This window comes from Cyanistes caeruleus, chromosome 3 (genome assembly GCF_971803275.1).
Source record: "Cyanistes caeruleus chromosome 3, bCyaCae1.hap1.1, whole genome shotgun sequence".
Classification (NCBI taxonomy): domain Eukaryota; kingdom Metazoa; phylum Chordata; class Aves; order Passeriformes; family Paridae; genus Cyanistes; species Cyanistes caeruleus.
Window position 1 is genome coordinate 37945368 of NC_141703.1, and position 20182 is coordinate 37965549.

A 20182-nucleotide genomic window follows, 5' to 3' on the forward strand; every position below is an offset into this window, starting at 1 on the left:
ACTGCATATAAAGGTGATGCAATCTGATTGCTGGGTCTACGAGGATATTTCTGCTGAATAAAAAGTGTTTGAAGGAGGGGAGTTTGAACTCCCATGGGAAATCCAAGCCTGCTGTCTTCTGTCTTCAGTGGCTGATGTGTATGAGCAGGATTCGATTGGAGCTCCAGGAGCCTGTAGGGTCAAAACAGCTTCCACGAACAAAAAGTCAGAAGTGCAACCCCATGCTTTGGGTTTCATTCCAGTTCCTCATTGGAATTTCTGCCTTTCTCTTCTGGAAAAAAAATCTGTAGGTACAAGGGCAGAGGTGTTGGGTCCTCTGGATCCGTGTAGCAATCTGTATCATCATAAAATTGTTGAGTAATAGAGTAGTCTGGGTTGGACGGGAGCTGAAAGATTTGTAGTTCCAACCCCCCTGCCACAGGCAGCAACACCTGCTAGACCAGGTTGCTCAAAGCCTCATCCAGCTTGGCCTTGAATGCTGCCTGGAATCAGGCATCTACAGAGTCTCTGGGCAACTCATCCCAGCGCCTCAACACCCTTACAGTGAAAAATTTCTTCCTAACATGAAATTTACACCTGCCATTTTTCAGTTTAAAGCTATTTCCTTTGTCTGCCTGCCCTTGTACAAAGATCCTTTCAGTGTGGTTGATGGTTTCAGGTAAAGCAGACATGAATGGCTTATTTGGGCAGCCAGAAATTGCTGGGTATTACAGTAGCTGTAACATTTGCCTGCTTCTTGGAACATCTATAGGAGCCAGTTTGTATTGTATTCCCTAACCCAGTGGATCATCTGGTAGTGCTGCATTCTTTTGTTTTCTAGTGATCTGTAGCTTTCCAGTTTTCTTGACTGTCATCAACAAGTATCTTCTCTTTGCTACATGAAAATAGAAGTTTACTGATTATTTTGTAGCTACAATAAGGCAAATATGTAATTTATGTTGCATTCCTCTGTTCTTCAGGAATGACAGTACATTTTTCTTTTCTCACAGTTTCTCTGATTCTCGGTTGATTTTTTTTTTTTTTTAAATTGGGTTATTTAATCTTTAACCAGCCTCAAGGTTTTCTTCTGCTGGGTCTACTATTGAGAAAAAACAGCTTATTTTGTCTTCTCTTGAATTTTGCTTCTTTCATCATACTGCTGTTCCTTCTTGCTCTGTCTACCCTCGGTGACTTAATTATATTCTTCTAAAGGAGAGCTCATATGGAGTTGAAAAATTTTAATTTTATATGTTCAAGCCTTTGCATCTTGTGTAGGTAAAATTTTTATAAAGATCATTTGAGAGAAAGATCACTCTCTAAAGTTTGCAAGTTTCCCAGTACTGTAACATTTCAAAACGTAGAGTTTAGCTATATTCCAGTTTCTGTGGCATAGTGAAGGAACTGTAACTCCTATGGGAAGTGATACAGAAGAATGGTTTCTGATTTTCTTGAAACCAAGTAGTTTATGATCCAGAACAAGCAATTAGAAGATGCATTTATTTAACATGTCAGGAAACTTAGTTTCTAAAGCTTGTCCTGTTGTAATAGTTGACCAGTGATTGCATGAGTGATCTCCTCCTCTTCTGGTTTTGTTGCCTACTTAAATGTGTTTAAAAGCAGTGCATAACCTGCTGCAGAAACATGTGTTTCAACAAATATTCTTTCAATCTTCTTGAACTTACCTACAATTCTGGTAATAATTACATCCTATTTGTCTTATAGTTGAAACGTCAGTTTCTCTTTATATCTTTAAGCATTGACGCTGTTTTACATCTGTTAAAATCTATTATTTTAGGATGGTTTTGTTATCAAGTGATCTCTAATTGGGTGGTAAATCCTCCTTCCAGTAAGATCACCAAAAAACTCTTTAATGCTCAAGAAGTTTCTGTGCCTTCTGTACTCAAGATACAGCCTTGACAGTAAGCAAGGATATTCCTTATTTCAGACTATGGCTATTCCAAGATGTTCAACATCAAAAAGTTTCTTTGTGCCCTATAATTTCCTTCTACACAAACAGCCACTGGAGTCAGAATTCATTATTTTTTTGAACTACTTCCAAATGAACTATGTGTGTTGTTCTCCTTCAATTTTCAGCATTACAGATGAACAGCTATGCCTCTTGGTTACTTAAGAGCCATCAGATGTACTTGCATCTTTCCTGACCTAGATCACACTCATTTGAAGAAGAGGTTTGCTTCATTCCCTGAGAAAGGAAGGTTTTAGTAATGCTAGAAGTAAGCAGTGCTATGAAGATACTGAATTTGGTACAAAAAAATCTTTGATATGTACCTGTCAATAAGTAGCTCATTGGAAGCATTTTAATCTTCAAGACCAAGGACTGAGATAACAATATTTGTTATTTGCAAAGCTCAGATTTGATCCTTCATACAGTTCTTGCCACTGTTGTTATCAAGACTTGGTGCTTAAGGCATGATTTGATTGGAGAATTCTTCAGGCTGGCAATTTAGACGATCCTGTCTCCCAGTTTCATTTCTTACCACTTCTGCTTGTTGTATGGAATCTTGTTTTTTAGGATGGGAGGAGACAGAAATTACAAAGGTCTAAATTACGTACTAGTAATTGTCTTTGTCATAGTCTTGTTTTCTGCCATCCTATCTTCCTCCTCCTTTCCCCTTTTTACATTCTGCTGACTTTCTCCATAATAGTATATTTCCTTAATCTACAAAATTTTTCATATCTTTTTTTTATGGACTGCAAAGGGGAGAAAGGGTGGAAGTTTTCTGTATGCAATACCCCTGTGATTGACAGTCTTTTTGCCTCCTGCTTCCTAGTAGGTAGATAACGCTTGCTGTATGGGATCTTGTTTTGTAGGGTGGAAGAAGAGGGAGGACTACAACAAACACAGATAGTGGTATGTAATTTTCCCTTTCTCCTTGTCTCTCCCTACTTACCAGCCTTAACACAGAATTTTCTCAATCACATGGTGATACCTTGTGCTGTTGTTTGCTGCTTCTCATAAAAACACATCTTCCCAGTTTTTGTTTGTTGAATCCCTTGCAGCATTTTAAGAAAGAATGTTGCACAGCACAAAGGTAGTGAATCAGACTGTGCTTACTCTTGGACACAAATTGACTGAACTTAAACTGAGCAGGTTCTATAGCACATTGCAATATGAGATGTCTTCTAGTCATCCAGTGTCTTTAAAAAGATTGAACAGGCTGTATAGGGGGATTTCAGAGAAAACAGCTGTGATGGGGAAAGAGTAATCATCCTATTTAAACTAAAATCAGCTACGTGCATAGACTGTGCTATCTTTTTGAAAAGCTAATGCAATAGAGCCGATAGAGAACTGCCTGATTTTCTGCTTCAAGTTTCATCAAAATGTTGTAAACGTAAATTCTAATTGCAGAATCTTATTTTGAATGACAGAGGGAGATGATACTCAGCTAGGCATAATACAGATTATCTAGAGGTAAAGGGATCATTTTTGTAAAATAAAGGGAAAGATTGCTATTAGACAGAGAAATTGTATTATTTCTAAGGATAGGACAGCACTTTAAAAAGTAGTGTGTTGTGTAGTGTTTGAATGTTTCACTCAAAAATTCAGAAGTTATTCAAAAGTCATTGTCATTTGTTGTGGGTTTTGGTGAGAGTTTTTTCTGCCAAAAAGTTCTCATTTCTGCCCTCTCGTTAAAAAGGTACAAGTTGTTTATCAGAGAGATACATAAAACATCAGAGCTGTAGGAAAAAAAAAATTATGGGGAAAATGCTTTATTGAATTCAGTTATCAAAAGGAATAGAGAAAAGCAAATGATGTGTCAAAAACGTGTTTCAAGGAAGATATGATCTTCACTAGACCAATTTTTCTTTGCATTGTTCTGGATTGTTGGTTCACTATTGACTGAGAAGGAACATGTCTTCTCAGTGAATCATTCCTAGTTTCTATGACACCCCTAAGATCTGCACAGTACAGCTACTGCAAAAACAAGTCATATTTTCAAGGTCTGAATAGCTGTGATAATTAGGAAACAAGAGCTGCATTTGTATTCACTATGATGATAGGAAAGCTTTTCCATTCCAGTTGAAAACAAAAGAACACAGTAAATTCTCAGCAGCAGAGTGAATCTGCTCTTCTCTTGGTAACAGCACATAAGGGATCAGATCCTGTACATTAACTTATCTTCACAGATTGTGTGTTAAAAAAACTAAATGGAAAAGGTAGAATAAATTTCATCTGTCTGATACTCAATAAAATAGTTGGTTTTTTTTTTTCTGTGAGAAAAACATGTTATAGTGGATTACTTTAATCCTCAGAATGTTGTTACTGTTAATGGACTGACACAATGCCTGTGATCAAGATAATTCTTTTCTTTCTACTGTGAAACTAGAAACAATGGATGTGATCTCTCTGTGCTTGGTCCATTTAAGAGGAATGTAGTGGGTTGACCCTGGCCGGATGCTGGGCACCCATCGAACCCTTTCTATCACTCCTCTCCACAACTGGACAGGGGAGAGAAAATAAAACAAGAGTTTCATGGGTTGAGTTTACGACCAGGAGACATCACTCCCCAAATGCTATCACAGGCAAAACAGACTTGGGGGATATTAATTGAATTTATTACTAACAAAATCAGAGCAGGATAATGAGAAGTAAAAGAAATCTTAAAAATCACTTTCCTCCCAATCCTCTCTCCCTCCCAGCTCTACCTCCTACTCTGTAGCAGTGCAGGGAGATGGGGAATGGGGGTTATGGTCAGTTCATCACACGTTTCTGCTGCTGTCCAGGGAGAGGAGTCCTTCCCCTGCAGCAGCATGGGGTTCCTCCCACAAGAAGTTCTCCACAAACTTCTCCAGCATGAGTCCATCCCACAGCCAAGAGTTCTCCATGAACTGCTCAGATATGGATCACTCTTCCATAGGGTACTGTCCTTTGAGAACAGGCTGTACCACTGTGGGTCCTCCATGGGGTCACAAGTCCTAGCAGGAAACCTGCTCCAATGTGGGCTCCTCTCTCAATGGATCTGCAGGTCCCCGACTGGACCCTGCTCCAGCACAGGCTTCTCATGGGTTCACAGCCTCATCTCAGGCATCCACCTGCTGCAGTTTGGCTCCTCCAGGGACTGCAGGTGGATGTCTGCACTCCCACTAACCTGCATGGGCTGCAGGATCACAGCTCCCTCTCCATGGTCTGCACCAGGTGCTGCAGGGGATCTCAGCTCCAGCATTTGGAGCACCTCCTCCCCTTCCTTCTTCACTGACCTTGGTGTTTGCAGGGTTGTTCTTCTCATTCTCTCTTCTCAGAGAGCAGTTGCATCTGCACAATACTTTTTTTTCCTTCTTCAATATCTTATCACAGAGGCATTACTATCATTCCTGATGGGCTCAGGCTTGGCCAGCAGTGGGTCCATCCTGGATCTGGCTGGCATTGGCTCTGCTGGACATGGGGAAAGCTTCTGGCAGCTCCTTACAGAAGCTGCTTCTGTGTCTCCCAGCTACTAAAACCTGGCCACACAAACCCAACACAAGGAAATTCAGACTTTCAGTGGAGAGATTCTTCCCAGACTAGGGTAAAACCTAAACTGACATTGCCAACATGGAGCAAAACTACTCCATCATGGTGGAAAATGAGTCCCCAAAGTGTATCATTTAAATAATAACTGTATATTGTGGAAAAATACTAAATAAGATGATAAAGAACTAATTAAAATCTAGAGGTTTTGTACCGATGGCATTTGGAAAAAAAAAGTTAATTGCTTTTATTATTAATGTTATTCATAACATTATCATTAATTTTCATTATAACTTTTTTGCATAGACATGACACATATTGAATAGACCTGTCTGTTTGATAGAAAATGCATGGGCTACTAAGATGTCAACAATAATGGCACTTTAAAGGTTTCAAAAGGATGAATAATTACTGTGGATTAAGTTCTATTTGAGCTGAGTGCAGAGGGGTTGGGTTTTTTCCTTTTTTTTTTTTAAAGGGATTGTGATTCAGCTACATAATCAAAAAAAATCACCTGTCCATGCAGAATAAAATATTGTTTAAATTTTAATTTCAAGAGTTGTTTCTTGACCTAGAGTGGAGGGGCCCACCACCTCCAGGTTATATTGGTACATAATATCTTTGCCTTGGCATGTGGATGAAAGATATTGTAATGGGAACAGGTGTGGAGCAGTGATTCTTTTACCACTTGCAGTGAAGAGGAATAGAGGTGCTTGGGGACTTTAGATAGTCCTTGGTAACTCTGCATCACTTAGAAATCTGTGCTAGCAGCGAAGACACCAGTATCCATTTTGTCTGGTTTGTGAATGAAAAATATATGTTACAGTATTTCAGTCTTGTATTTTCTGTTTTCTGCATAAAAAATTGTGCAACAATGCTCTTAATGTGGTGAATTATATACATACTTTGCTAAGAATACAAAACCCTTTTAAGCAATGCTTTCCTGTGGGCATAAATAAATGCTTAGTAGCAGGTGTGTGGGCGTATTTTCTTCCATTTGCTAGATTCTCATAATTTTTCTGTTATAGGTAATGAAATAGAGCGCTTAAGTATACTGAGGGTTAGGTTCTGAGCCTGAATACTTACAAGCATTTTGAAGTTAATTTAAAAAAAAATTCTAGTTCTTCAGTCATATTGAATTTTTTCAGGGTTAGTTAGAAAGATGTCCTGATTTGAATTGCATTGGTACCTGAAAATTGCTATTCTGTTATAACAAATCAGATTAATAGGGGTTCTATGCTGATGCCTATTTTGCAGTTGATATATACTTTTGGTTGGCTTTTCTTTGACCCATAGCTTAAAATTTTCTTGTCTTATGGTAAATATATCGTGTTTTATTTTACAATTTGATTGTTGCCTGTAAAATAAATTTTGGTCCTCTGCTTCTGACATTTTAGTTTAAAATTACTATAACAAGTTTGTAAATATGCCCATCCACTTTTATCCTGCTTTTTTCAAGTTATTTATAATTCTCATTAGCAGTAGTAAGAGTAGAGTTTTCTCTACTCTTTTCTATCTGTTAAACTCTGAGATGGGATTATGGAGATACTGTGAAGAGAAAATTGTTAGTCATGGACTTGATGTCCAAACAAAATAGACATCAACCAAAAAGAAGCAGCCTTCTTATGCAACTAATTCCCAAGCAAGGAGAATTGGTAGAATGTTAGCTTTCCCAGGTTTGAGGCAAACCTGTAGTGCATGGGGAAGCAAACCCAAACCATTCTATTATTCTCTCAATCTATGAAATCAACTCCAGTCTAATTCTGCTAATAAAAATAAAAACAATTAAAAAAAAAAAGTTCATGCCGTTGCTTCCTTCATATTCCAGCACTGCTGACTTTTGTGAAGCTGTGTCTGACCTGCCCACCAGTGCTGGAGATGACTGACACACAGGGTTATGATTCAGCTTACCTCCCTTTATCCTGACTGAGGTACAGAGCTGCTTATTCATGCTCAGTAGAGAGAGACTGGCCCTACCAGAAGCTGATCCTTCCTAACAACCTGAGCACAGTTAGATACTTGTCTTGACAGTATTCTTATGGCTCAGGTGTGGTAGATTATTTCACAAATCCATTCAAGAAATATATAGCTCCAATAGTTCTGCTGGTTTTCTTCATGTGACTTACAGATAATTTATTCTTCCTGTGTAAATGTGTGTATTAAATTTTCTCTACAAATGAGACTCAAAGATGTAAAGTTTCTCATTTCAACAGATCACATTTTTCCCAAAGAATTATACACTTTATAATGGTATGTAACATAAAGAAGGATTAATGATCTTCAATAAAAGTTAGATTCCTTTACTTTATAAAGAAAAAACCCCAAACTTTATCCTTTTGTCTAAGGAACTCCATGCTATCATTCTGTTTTCTGGTTAGGAAATTGGTAATAGTCTTCTTCATAGACTATGACCTTCCCAAAGTTATCTTACACATGCTAAGCTCTCTAAAAAGTGAAACTAGATATTTAATTGTGAATCTTCTTCTCAGTCTTTTCAAAAAATAGTTAATATCATATTTAATGACTTGGCAACATATTTCTTAAATAATATAAAAAAACTAACCCAAGAAATATTCCATTTTAGAAGAGGGGAAGCTTGCAGCAATGTTGAAAATCAGCCAATCAACTGATCAAAACAAACTAAACCGGAACCAAAACCAAAAACCCATCTAAATTTTGTAAAATTGCTGTTTGGGAGTTGTTGTGAGATACCGATCCTGAGAAATGTTGAATCATCAAGATAGCCATACGTTTAGTAATTTCTCTGAGGTAACTTACAGAGCTCTCACTGAGAAATATGAATAATTTAATACTGTGCAGCATGGGGCTCAATAAGTTTGGGTTTCTTTTTCAGATTCTTTCTCAAGTTTCCACATTAAATATTCTCAGTTTAAAACATATGTGTTCTATGAAGCTTTCAAACCTCATGGAATTGGCCTAGAATTTAAAAGTCATTGCAGTTTCTCCACTCTCCCTTTATGATCATCAATACATTTCTTCTGTCAGTGTTTCTGGTCAAGCTTCGTGCTGCTGTCTCCTCTGTTTCCAAATGTCAGCTTGTGACATACTGTCAATTTCTTTTTTTATTTTTTCTGAAAACATCAGGGCCATTCAGGGCCAAAAACCCATCACTGAGTTAGAGATTCATCTGTATATGAACACACATGGCAAACAAATTTTTTACATCTAATACTCTGGACTTTGAAGGGAGAAATCAACAACGGATCATGCTTGGATGAGTGATCTGGAAAGCAGTAGTCCCATGATGCAATCTTCATGGACACCAAATAACCAGATTTGCAAAACAGAAGCATGGCCAAAGAAGATTGTTGTGATTAAATATTCCATAGCACTTAGCCCTTACATTATTTCCAAAGGAAAAATAATGCTTATTTTGTACTTGTGATGCAATGATACTGTTCTCTGGTTTAGAGGAGAATTCAGAAAAGTTACTGAAATATCAAAATATAGACATGAGAGAGGCCTAAGTTTGAAAGAACTCTTGCTTCTATGTTTGTCCAGCCTGGATCATGGTCAGTACATACCCAGTTTTTGCTGCTCCTCTGAGTTCTTATCTTATGTATTTGGCTTAATAACTGTGATTACATTATTTAAATTTGACCCACAGAATATGGAATGTTAAACATGCTTATTAAATGTATTATAGTCAAACGATTTACCATGGAAACTGAGGGTTTCCCAGTCTTTATGTGATATTCTTGGAACACATCTTACCAGTAATGGAGTTCATTTTGCCATCTGCTTAATATCAATGAATTTTAGTGAAGGAAAGGAGGTGAGCTGGGGTTTTTAAAACATGACTTCTTGGAAAAAATTGAAAAACAAACATTCTCTGTCAAAGGAAAAAGGATGACTGGTTGGCTTTTCGACTCCAATCATTCTTCACACTGTTGCTTATCCCCTTCTTTAAGTTATCAGTATCACATGACTGAATTTACAGAGGTTGTGGCTGGAACTCTGCAAAGTCGGTAAGAGCCAGGGCAGTCAGCTTTCTAAAAATAACTGGCCTGATTTTTATACTTTAGAGGAATTTTCACTCAAGCAAAAAAAAATTGTCACTGCCAGATGGTGATGGAAACATTACTACAGCAAGTGAATGTTAACAAAGATGCACTCAGCAAAGCAAATTGTTGCCATAGCAACAGGATGCTAAGCATTTTCAAATAAATAAATAAATAAAATTAGACAGTATTATTTAGATAGCACAAAGGCTTCAACCCGAAAAAAATTTGCATGATTTTTCCTTTTGGAAATAGATGTGGTTTTTCTACATTTTGCTTAAAACTGTTACAACACTTTCTTGCTGACTAGGTGCGTTTCTTTTAAGCTAAATACCCTTCTCATCTGTATTCATTTTTATTCTAGACCAATTTCTGTTATTTAGTCCCTTTCGTCTCTGCATTCTTCCAACACATTTTTACAGGTAAACAGTCCATAGGATTTGCAGACTTCAGGGTTTGGTAGCAGGATATGATAAGCAGAAAAATTATTATTAGTGTTGTAAGAGCTTCTCAGTGTCCTCATCCAGTGACTGCTCTTCCACTGCTATTTATCGCACGGAATTTCATAGAAATGTGGCTACAGTAAAGGGTCTCAAATTTGGTGTTTTGGCCCACCTAAAAGAGGGCCAAATGAAGCCTTGGGGGAAGGATGCCTTTGCAGTGCACAGGAATGTTAAAGCAAGCGTACTTTAAAAAAAGGAAGCAGTAGTGATGTGTTTGTCAGGCACATGGCCAACGATACCACCTTCTGTGCTGGAAGGGTGGGCTGTGGTGGTTGTGTTTTTTCTCAAAGTCTTGTAAAAGTTGTTTGAGCCACACTGAAATTTGCGGAACATTTACAAACCCCTGTATTTACACCAAGCAGGGAACGGTGGGGAAGAGTATAGGAAGGGGAGAATGCACATTTTCCTTTCTTAATCATCATATCATTTCTTTAAAAAAAAAATTCATTCCACTAAATCAAGAAAACAGCAGGCTAAGGCTAATGTGGCAAGATTTTAGAGGTAAGAGATTTCTCATATTTAGAAATGAGAGGAAATGGCTTGGTGGAGCCATTTCTTAGTGTATTTGAAAAGTGTCCTGACAAAGGCATGAAAATGTAGAAAATGGGATGGTTCTTGAACTGGTTTGATGACTTGTTGGTTCATGTAGTAAGTGTGGCAATTCTCTTGCTGTTGGGACCAAATCGTTTTCTGTTTAATGTGTTCTCCACCAGCCTGAACATATGGAATATTGGTGTTGCTCCCATAGTTAGGCTCTCTTTCCTGCAGGATCACACTGTGTGTTGTATTGGCACCATCTGTCTCTATTTTAAATATTTAGATTAATGGTCTAACACTAATCCAATGTCTTAAACTATTAATTGCTCTAGATGTGTACAGAAAGACAAAGAAAAAAATCATCTCCTCCAGGAAAACTTGCTCTAATTTGATTTTTCGCTTAAAATATTTTTTAGATCAGGGCCAAATACTCTGATGCAGTTGGAGCAAGCAAAGTGTTCAGACGTGAATAATCCATGAATATACATAATAAATCATACTTAATTACATTTTGATGTCTGGATGGAATCCAGTATGTTTTGTCAAGTCTCACAGGGAAACTGCACAGGCTATTTATGCATCATTTCATAAATTGTTTCACCACCAGGCCTCATTCTGTTCTTCAAGCATGTTTTAAAGTTGACATCACTTGTTAAGACCAGCACTACTTTAGAGGAAACACAAATTTCAATATAAAAGCACCAAAGAATAGTCCAATGAAGCTTCACTCAGTAAATCTGAAAATATTCCCCCTCTTCAATAAATTTAATCCATTAAGAACCTGGTGATATTATGTTATATTTGGTAACCTTAAATGCAACCTCTAACCTTCTTTATGGAAGTGCAGGTATAAAATTTGCTAGTAGTTTTTCATCTCTGGAATATCAGCGTCATATCTTGAGGTACTTGACTGTTAAAATTGGTTAGTATTTAAGAATTGTAATGCTTTGTTGTCCTGAAGAATTGATTTGTCATCTGTCTGCAGTGTGCACCCACATAAACACCTTTTAAAATATGTAATGCAGTTCCTTAATCATATACAAACCTATTCTAGCTTTTTTGCTTGCTCCTTTGTTTGCTTGGTCATTATTTTGGATGCAGCCTTCAAAAATTTGACCTTTAATTACTTGTTGTTTGTCTTCTTTTCGATAGTAAGTACTTAATTTTCTGTGGTTGCCTAAATAGGTGAAGTTAAAGATTTCAATTATATTTCCAGCTAGGGCAAGAGTAAAATCCAGAGGAATTTAATTAATTTTTTTTAAAGAATACAAGTCATGATATATAAACACATCACTACTTTAGCCATTTACTAAATGCATTTGTGTGATGTAGAAATGTGTGAGAATATATTTGTCTTAGCCTAAAAATCAGACATTCTTTTCAGACACTAATTTGCATGAATATTTGGTTATTATGACTTGCATACTTAGTCTTGTTAAGAAAATGCTTTGGTTTAGTAAAAAAAAATATTCTTTTCTTACACATGTAGCTTTCTTCACTGCAAGAGACAACAAATTAATTCAGCTTTATTTGTCATGCAGGCCTGCAATCCCAAACAAATTTAATAAGCTAAAGCTTACTGAACCAGTATCCAGGAGGGTTTGGGAAATGGGTGCTAGGACTTGAAAATAGTATTTTTCTTTTTGATCATTGGCCATAAATCTGCATTGATATTAGGTAAATATTGCTGCAGACTCCAAAATGTGTGAAGCCTTGAGGAAGTCCCCTGAAGTATTTAGACATCCATGTCATCAGTACAGCTGTGTCTTGGGCCAGTTACACCCTTCAGTGGGCTCCTGATCTCCAAAAATATTTGGTTTCTTACCTGAGGATCCTTCTCCCTTGAGGCTCTCCTCCCTTCACCCTTGGCATTGGCAGAGCATTGCTGAAAGCCTCAACTGTTGGTGCCGCTTTCCCACTGTCAGGATGTTTGTGTCCTTCATTAAATACATTATTTCTCACACAGTTTGATGTCAAATTTCTGAACCTACTCAGAGACAGTTTCTTTAGTTGTGCTCTGATGGAAGCTTTGGTGTTTCACACAGTATAGGTGATTTTCTATTTGGTGTTATAAACATGGTTAAAATAGTTTGCAATGAAAGTTAAGTTTTGTCCATCACAAGTTGTCAAAGTTGGATCACATTATCTATAATCATTACTTAAAAAACACACTTTTGCCACTCCGGAGTAAAGAAAAGTTGAAACTGGAAAAATTATGATTGGCAATGTATGGATATATTTGAGGGCCCTAGAAAGTATATGATCTGCAGGACACTTGCATCAATAACAGCTTTGGTGGCAGCAAGGATGGTGGAGGAAGAAGGAAAGTGGGAAAGGAGACTTATCTTCTTTTTTTGGGGGGGAACTTAGACTATTAAATAACATGGGTAGGTGCCATCTGAATAATTTTTATGGGCAATTTTTAACTTCAGCAATAGATTTTAATTGGTGTTTTACCAGACAGTGTTCTCATAATTTGTTTGATAAATACCAACTGTTTAATTTAATTTGCATAGAAGATTCAGTAAAATTTACTTTTGTGAAAGGAATATAGATCAGCTAAATATCTATATTCATTCTGTTTCTATTGGAAAAAAAATTCTTAAATGATGAAATTTATGCGACAGCTTGTGATTATTATTTTATTCCATGTGCTTTTGATATTGCAAAAACAAGGCACTGCTTTGTTATTTTTGTAGCTCTGTTTTAACTGTAGCTGCTCAAATGTAACATTTTCAAAGTCCTACTAAGGGGTAGAGCTTCAGCCTAAAACATTTGTGAATGAGAGTAGTGCTCATTTTTTCACAAAATATGAAAAATTTTTTCATATTTTTCATATTTTGAAATGTGAATTTCAAAATTTCATGTTGAGGCCTGACTGCCTCAAAAAGAAAAAACGTATTTGCCTCCTTGTGACATAGTTGGCTTTATTTTGTGTCGTCAAGTCATCAAGCTTAGGTACTTACGCTTTCAAAATGCTAGAAGAAATGTGTCTTCTTCCAGTGTTCTAAGAGTAGCTGACTGCATCATCATCATCATCATCGTCATGCTCCTGGTTCCTCACCCTTACCACGTGTTTAACAGACAACTTTGCTCCCTGTCTTGGGATCCTGGGGACCGTCCTGGGCTTGGGCAGCTCTAGCAGTGTTGCTGTGACTAAAGGAGGCATTGAGCAAACCACTGAGGCACACAGTGTGTAGTTTTGGCCTAGCCAGGAGAGGACTTCGACCTACGAGAATTTGAGCTGATGGGTTTTGCATTCAGACAGTGTAAAGATGCATGGGAAAACCAGCCTGCTATCCCAAGTTTCAGCACTGAGTGGGCTGTGAGTCCCTCTGTTTGCCCAGCTGACTTTGTTTATGTTTGTATCCAACAGTTTTAAGCGTGGGGCCGGATCCAAACATTTAGGCATTTGATGGTCCATAGTCAAAGAGCTTACAGAACTCGGATTAGTTAAAAAAATTAGTAACTTAGGGTTTGGACCTGATGTCTAGTGCTTCACAAAAGACAACAGACTTCTGGTCAATGAGTCAAATATTTCCATTTGTCTTCTCTGCATGAAGTTCTTCATTACAGCATATTTCTGCTTACATAGTTTCATTAAAGCAATGCAGTAATAGCTCAAGGTTGCAAACTGTTGGAAGTCTTATGAGTTTTAAAATCCCAAAGAATGTAACTATTTTTTTTTTCTTTGCTTCTCTTTTGTTTCTTCATATTCTTGGAACATTTTTTTTTCTTTATTTTTAAGACTTTTACTCAAAGGAAGCCAAATATAAGATTTTACTCTTGTGCATGCACGTGCTAGCATCTTCAGTTCTCTCACACCAGTCTTCAGACAACCCAGCTGGCATTTTTTCCTGTTGATCATTCTAAAAAAGTGTCTTCCATTTAGGTTATTCCATATCTTAGACTAGAAAAAAATATTATGAAGTCAAGGTTCAAACCATATTCAAAACTTTTAAATAAAGACTCTATTCATTTCTTGCTGACCTTTAAAATTGTGTGCTTAGTGAATTAAATAAAAAAAGTGCTTCACTATCACAGGAACAGTTTGATGCTGAGTGTTCTTTAAAATCATCTCATTTACATCAGTGACTAAATGTGGCTTTTTTTCCCTGCTCAGTTCAGTTAAGTATTTTGAACTGAAATAATATATCTAATGGAAGAGTGGTGGTAGCTGTCTTTCAAAATGCTTTTCATATTTTTAATATAAAAGTAATGCCCCCCAAAAATACCCCTTTTCTAATTTTAAAGCCATATTTAGAAATTTAGAAAAGGAAATACTAAATTTTAAATTTTAAATACTTCTGGGTGTGTAACGTATTTTGGTATATCAGAAACTGTTTTGAAAACAAGTACAGAAATGCTCTGCAGTCGCATTTACTTAATTAAAACAGAGCTACCTTAGAATATCAGGTCTCCTGCAAAATTATCAAGTGAGGTTTGATAACCATAGAGAAAAATGTCTGAACTAATGTCTTCATTTCTCTTGCTGTACAATTTTACCTCAGATCATTCCCTGATTAGTTGCACTGAGAAGAGGATTTAACTTTTAATCAGTTTGGCTAAATGAATTTTGAGTTTTGGCATTTATCTTCAAATGTCTATATGTGTGTGCATATAATATGTATTTCATAGCAAAAAGCTTCAATTATTCTCTAAATAATGGCATTTATATACCAGATGTAAAACTCTCTTCAATTCGAGAGTTACTGCAGTGAGCATGTTTTCATTGTGCCTTTTAAAGATATTTCACTTTAAAAGTATCTGCATTTAGCCTGTCCCAAGGTTTTATTTTTGCTTATAGTGCCCTCACCTGTAACTTAGGGCCAACTGCAGTACTTCAGCAATAAAAATAGCTATTTTTTCTTTGAATCATAGCTTGTCTTGTTTTGACAGCCAGAAACAGCTAATGTGTTCCAGCTGACTTCTAGTAGTTTGCAGTATTACACTTGAAATATTACTGTGGTTTTTAGTGTACCCTGAACACAGCTTACTTTTATGTCAAAACATCAGTTGTGTATTTAGTCTAGAATGGAACCTGCAAACTTTAATGAAGCAATTCATTCATTCTTTAATTTCAAATACTGTCCTTAATTTAATTATTTTTTTTTTAATCAAGTTATGGGATAGAACAGATCAAAACAGAAAACAACTAGGGTAGGAGAAAAAAAAAAATCAGTGTAGCTGCATTTATTCTTCCTTTACTCACTTCTGTCACCTTCCCAAGTGAAAACTGCGGAGTTCACAAGAATGATAAGCACAGCTTTCAAAAACAAACTTCATTTAGGCAACTTTTCAGAAACAAGGAAAACTAGGAAGGATAACTAATTTAGTCTGAATCCTTTCATCTGGAGTTTTAAAATTTAAGATTATACAGAACAATTCTAATAGTGATAATTTATATCTGAACACAGACTTAAGTGGATAAGGCCTGTAGGATGGAAAGCAGGTACAGTTTTATCATTCATCTTGGTTTGGTACACAGACAAAAACAGCATGGACCACTTCACTTCTGACTCCCAGTTTAGTACACAGACACAAGGTGATAGCTGATAGAGTACAAACATTTTTCTAACTCCATGTCTGAGTTACAATAGCTTTTCTTTGACTGGGGAATTTGAATCTGGCAGAATCTTGCAGTACTGGATTCCCAGGATTACTTTTTGGGGGAACTTTTCTTTCTACTGTGATTTTTCAGGCTCTGTATCTTCAGCACCCATATTGCCAATCAGGCTGCAGGAGTAACTGGGGGTGCAGTTGTGGAATGCTAGGTGAAAATAAAAAAAAAAAAAAACAAACACACAACTTGCATTGCTCTTTTCTAAGTGGAAAATTTATCACACAAAAATATAATATTTTGGTCTGATGAGAAATGGTGTAAGGTAAGAAGTGGTGTAATGAGGACTGAGCCTACAGATCAATCATTGAAATTAAAAAAGTTCAGATTTCTGCAAAATTTGCAGGCAGATTTCTTTGAGTATGTTACAGCCAGAAGCTGACTGTAATTTGGGGATACCCTTAACTAACTCCTTTTCTGAAGCTGAAACCTATATCCTGTAAATCAAAGATTGCTCCCTTGCATACCTGCAAATTCTCTTTCCCTCCTCCCCTTCCCTGCAAAATCACCCTTCCATTAATTTTGTTCATACTAACCTTAATATTTTGATTACAAATTTCTGCCCTGTCAACAGTGGAGAGTATAAGCTCTTGTGCCTGATTAGACAATAGAAGGTTATTAAGGACAAATATCTGATCTTCACACAGATACATTTCAGGGAGGCATTTCAGGGATGCAGGAGAATGGATAAGTGGAATATTGTATGTATTGCTTCCTGTCTACTTTATATATGTGTATGAATATTCATGAATGGTTACTCTTCTCATCTAACACCTCTGTGTCTTGGGCCAGGACCCCACTGTGCTGAGGCTGTTTCAAACAGTCTTTCCATGTCTGAAAGCCAAAATTAATGGGATATGTGGGATCACAGCCAATCTAAATTTAGTTTTCACCATATGTATTCCACTGCCACAAATAATAATTTAAATTACCTCCCCCAGCCCCCTCTTTTTTTTTTTTTTTTCTGTTTGTAGTTTTGTTCCACTTCCCAGTTCTCAAGCATTAACATTATACTATAATACTTGGACAATGAAAGTGAGGACATATTTTTTAAATAGAGCTTTTTCAAGAAATATTTGTTTTGTGTTTTTTTTTCTGAACTTAGGTTGCTCAAAAGGTTTCTTTACATCTTCCTTATGAGCTAATTTACATCATCAATGATTCCTTTAAATATCAGTTATGTCTATCTTCCTCCATGTTCATTCCCATCATGCTTATTTTGATTTTCAAAACATGAGGTTATTATAGAAATTATGTATGAGGTTCTGACTACTAGTTTATGTATGATTTATTTAATAAACACTGGGAATTTGTATGGGTACAACAGATGGAAATGGGCTCAGTGATTTTAACTGTCCTGTAGCACGGCTGACATTATTAACCTTGGGCAAGGATTTTGGGTTGGCCTTCCAAATTGGAGATTATCAGCCTTTGCAAGTGTTGGTGGGTAGGTTGTTACCCTAAAAGTATTGCCTCAGGAACCTGCCTTCAAAAGCCTTGGTCTTGGTCAAGAGGCTCAAAATAGAAAAGCAAGCTTCTTGTTCCTGTGGTGGAAGAGTTGAGGAGTTCCTTTGGGAATTTCCTTTAAATTGCTTTAGAAATTATTGACCAGAGCAATCTTGAGTGTGATTTCTGTCCAAAAGACATTTTAAAAAATTAAATTATTTTGCAAGCATCCAGTTTAAGAGTAAGATTTTTTTTTTTATAGCTAAACAGAACAAAAAAAATCATATTCCTTTGGACTTAAATGTGCAATAACAGTGGGTTTTGTATGCCCATGTGTGTCTGCCATTGTAGCTACAACTTCTGAAATGTGTCATTGACTGGAAAAGCCAATGTTGATGTTTTTTGAGGTGCAGCAAAATTTGTTTCTTCTTTCAAAAACCATTGTTACAGCTAGCCTACAGATAACCTATTGTTGAATATTTCTCTAAGGGCATGGCTCCTCCTGTAGGATAACCCTTTAAGGGCATCCTTTTGTGATAAATAAATAACAGCTTTATTTTAAAAAAGTTAAGAAACAAGATTTATTTTAAAAAAGTTAAGGAAGCCTAAAAATCTGATTCTAGAAATATGTCAGAAACTTCTATTTCTTTTTCCTTTTAAAAAGTAAACTTCTTCATTTTGATAAATCAAAATTAGTATGGTGTTAAATTAAGTCTTAAGTCTTCCATTAATTTAAGTCTTAACTATTTAATTATTTTTTTTTTAAAGCTGAAGCAATTTATTTCATGCTTTTAAAGATGGTCCAGGAAATGATTCTGACATGGAAAACACATCAGACATAAGTTTCAATAACCATCAAAAGCCTCTCTAATATAAGAGGCCACCCCTCCACCTCTTCTCCATTACCTGTCTCTTCTGAAGAGCCTGTAGCCATCTAACCATATAATGTACCCTGATCCACCACAACAGAAAAGCAGAAACCATGTATCATGCAGTATTTTATTATCCTTTTCTCATGTTTCCTGTTGCAAAAATAAAATTTCAAGCTGAAATAGCAAGCAGCTCTTCCCCAACTGCCTCAACAGAGATAAACATTTTTAAACACATTCAAAAAAAATTTGGAGTACTGTAATTGGCAGCTATTTTGGGTCTGATCTATCAAAATCATTGACATTTTGCCATTGATTCCTTGAAAAGTCACTTCATTAGCACTATCACTGTAATAAAAATAAGCACTTGTTATGAAGTGGGCTCATATGAAAGAGGTTTTCAACATTATAACAAATAGAAATATGCAGTTTCTGTGTCTCACACAACCCACTCATTGAATCTGCGTGTTTGAAATAATTGGGGAAACAGGTCAGTGAACAATTTAATGTAGTCATAGAATCATAAAGGTTGGAAAAGACCTCCAAGATGATTGAGCTCAATCTCTGACTGAATACCACCACATCAACGACTCCACAGAACTAAGGGACATGTCCAGTTGTTGCTTGAATACTGCCAGGGATGGTGCCTCCATCACTTCCCTGGGCAGGCCATTGCAATGCTTCCTTTCAGCAAAGAAATTCTTCCTGATGTCCAGCCTGAACCTCCCATGGCATGGCTTGAGGCCATTTCTTCTTGTCCTGTCACTTGTCGCTTCAGAGAAGATGCCAAACCCCACCTTGCTACAATCTCCAGTAAATTATCTGAATTTGCATGTAGGTTACTAAAGCCAGTCATTTGCTACACATGGAAAGCCAAGATAGAGCCACAGAACCACACATCTTTCAGGACTTGTCCCATTGAATGACACTGTTTGTGCAAAGTGTCAGTGAACTCCAGTGCAGAGGTCAAACCTTAAAAGCCTTGTACTACAGAAGTCATGACTGAGACTTGGGCCAGACTGCTCTATATTTTCTCAGAAAACGGAAATCACATACAGGGTAAATCAAAATAATTTTGTTTAACATTTATTCTATAGCTTTGTTTTCTAAAGGTAACTTAGTAGCTGGTCTAGTAATCACAAGGTTGAACTGTAGAAGAACATTTGTGAACAAAACACAGTAGTCTGAAAATTCCTTGAGTCCACAGCATCTCCTTTCTCTCAATATAGAAAGTCTTTAAATCATCATATGTCCCTGGCATTGACTTTGAAATAGCCCGACTATTTGCATGAGATACTGTCTCTTTACAAAAAAAACCCTCAGGAACAGTCATTAAAGTAGCTTTCCATTGATTTAAAAAATGCAACTCAAATATTTTAAATGTTTATGAAGCCCTTGTGGTAGAATATTACAGTCATAGAGTTCCAGTGGCAGTAACACTTCTGCTAACAGCTGCCAGACTAACATGCAAACTTCAGAAGTCTGAGCATGTAAGGCAACCACCTCTTACAGAGCATTAGACATTTTAAGAAAATATACCAAGCTTTTATAAAGCCATTCATCTGGGAGGACTTAGATTCTTTGTGGTCTCACATTCCTCTCCACTGCCCTCCAGCACTGTGACTACATGGCGAGCAGAATCAGCATGAATATCCAGCAGATTAACCTGCTAAAACTAATGCCATTTTTGCTATCAGATGTGTGAGCTGCTCTTACTCCCCCTAAAGCTCTGAAAA

The 20182-nt window shown here is 36.7% G+C and overlaps 1 protein-coding gene across 4 annotated transcripts in view; it reads left to right on the top strand.

The window, feature by feature from the left end:
• Window positions 1-20182, top strand: part of FGF14 (fibroblast growth factor 14) — a 374566-nt gene that overhangs the window by 213736 nt on the left and 140648 nt on the right. Inside the window, exon 2 of one of the 4 annotated variants that reach the window (XM_086880760.1) lies at window positions 2812-2851. The exons of the other annotated variants lie outside the window; for them this stretch is intronic. The gene's annotated coding sequence lies outside the window, so the exon portion shown is untranslated. The remainder of the gene's footprint in view (window positions 1-2811; window positions 2852-20182) is intronic. 4 annotated transcript variants of the gene reach the window in all.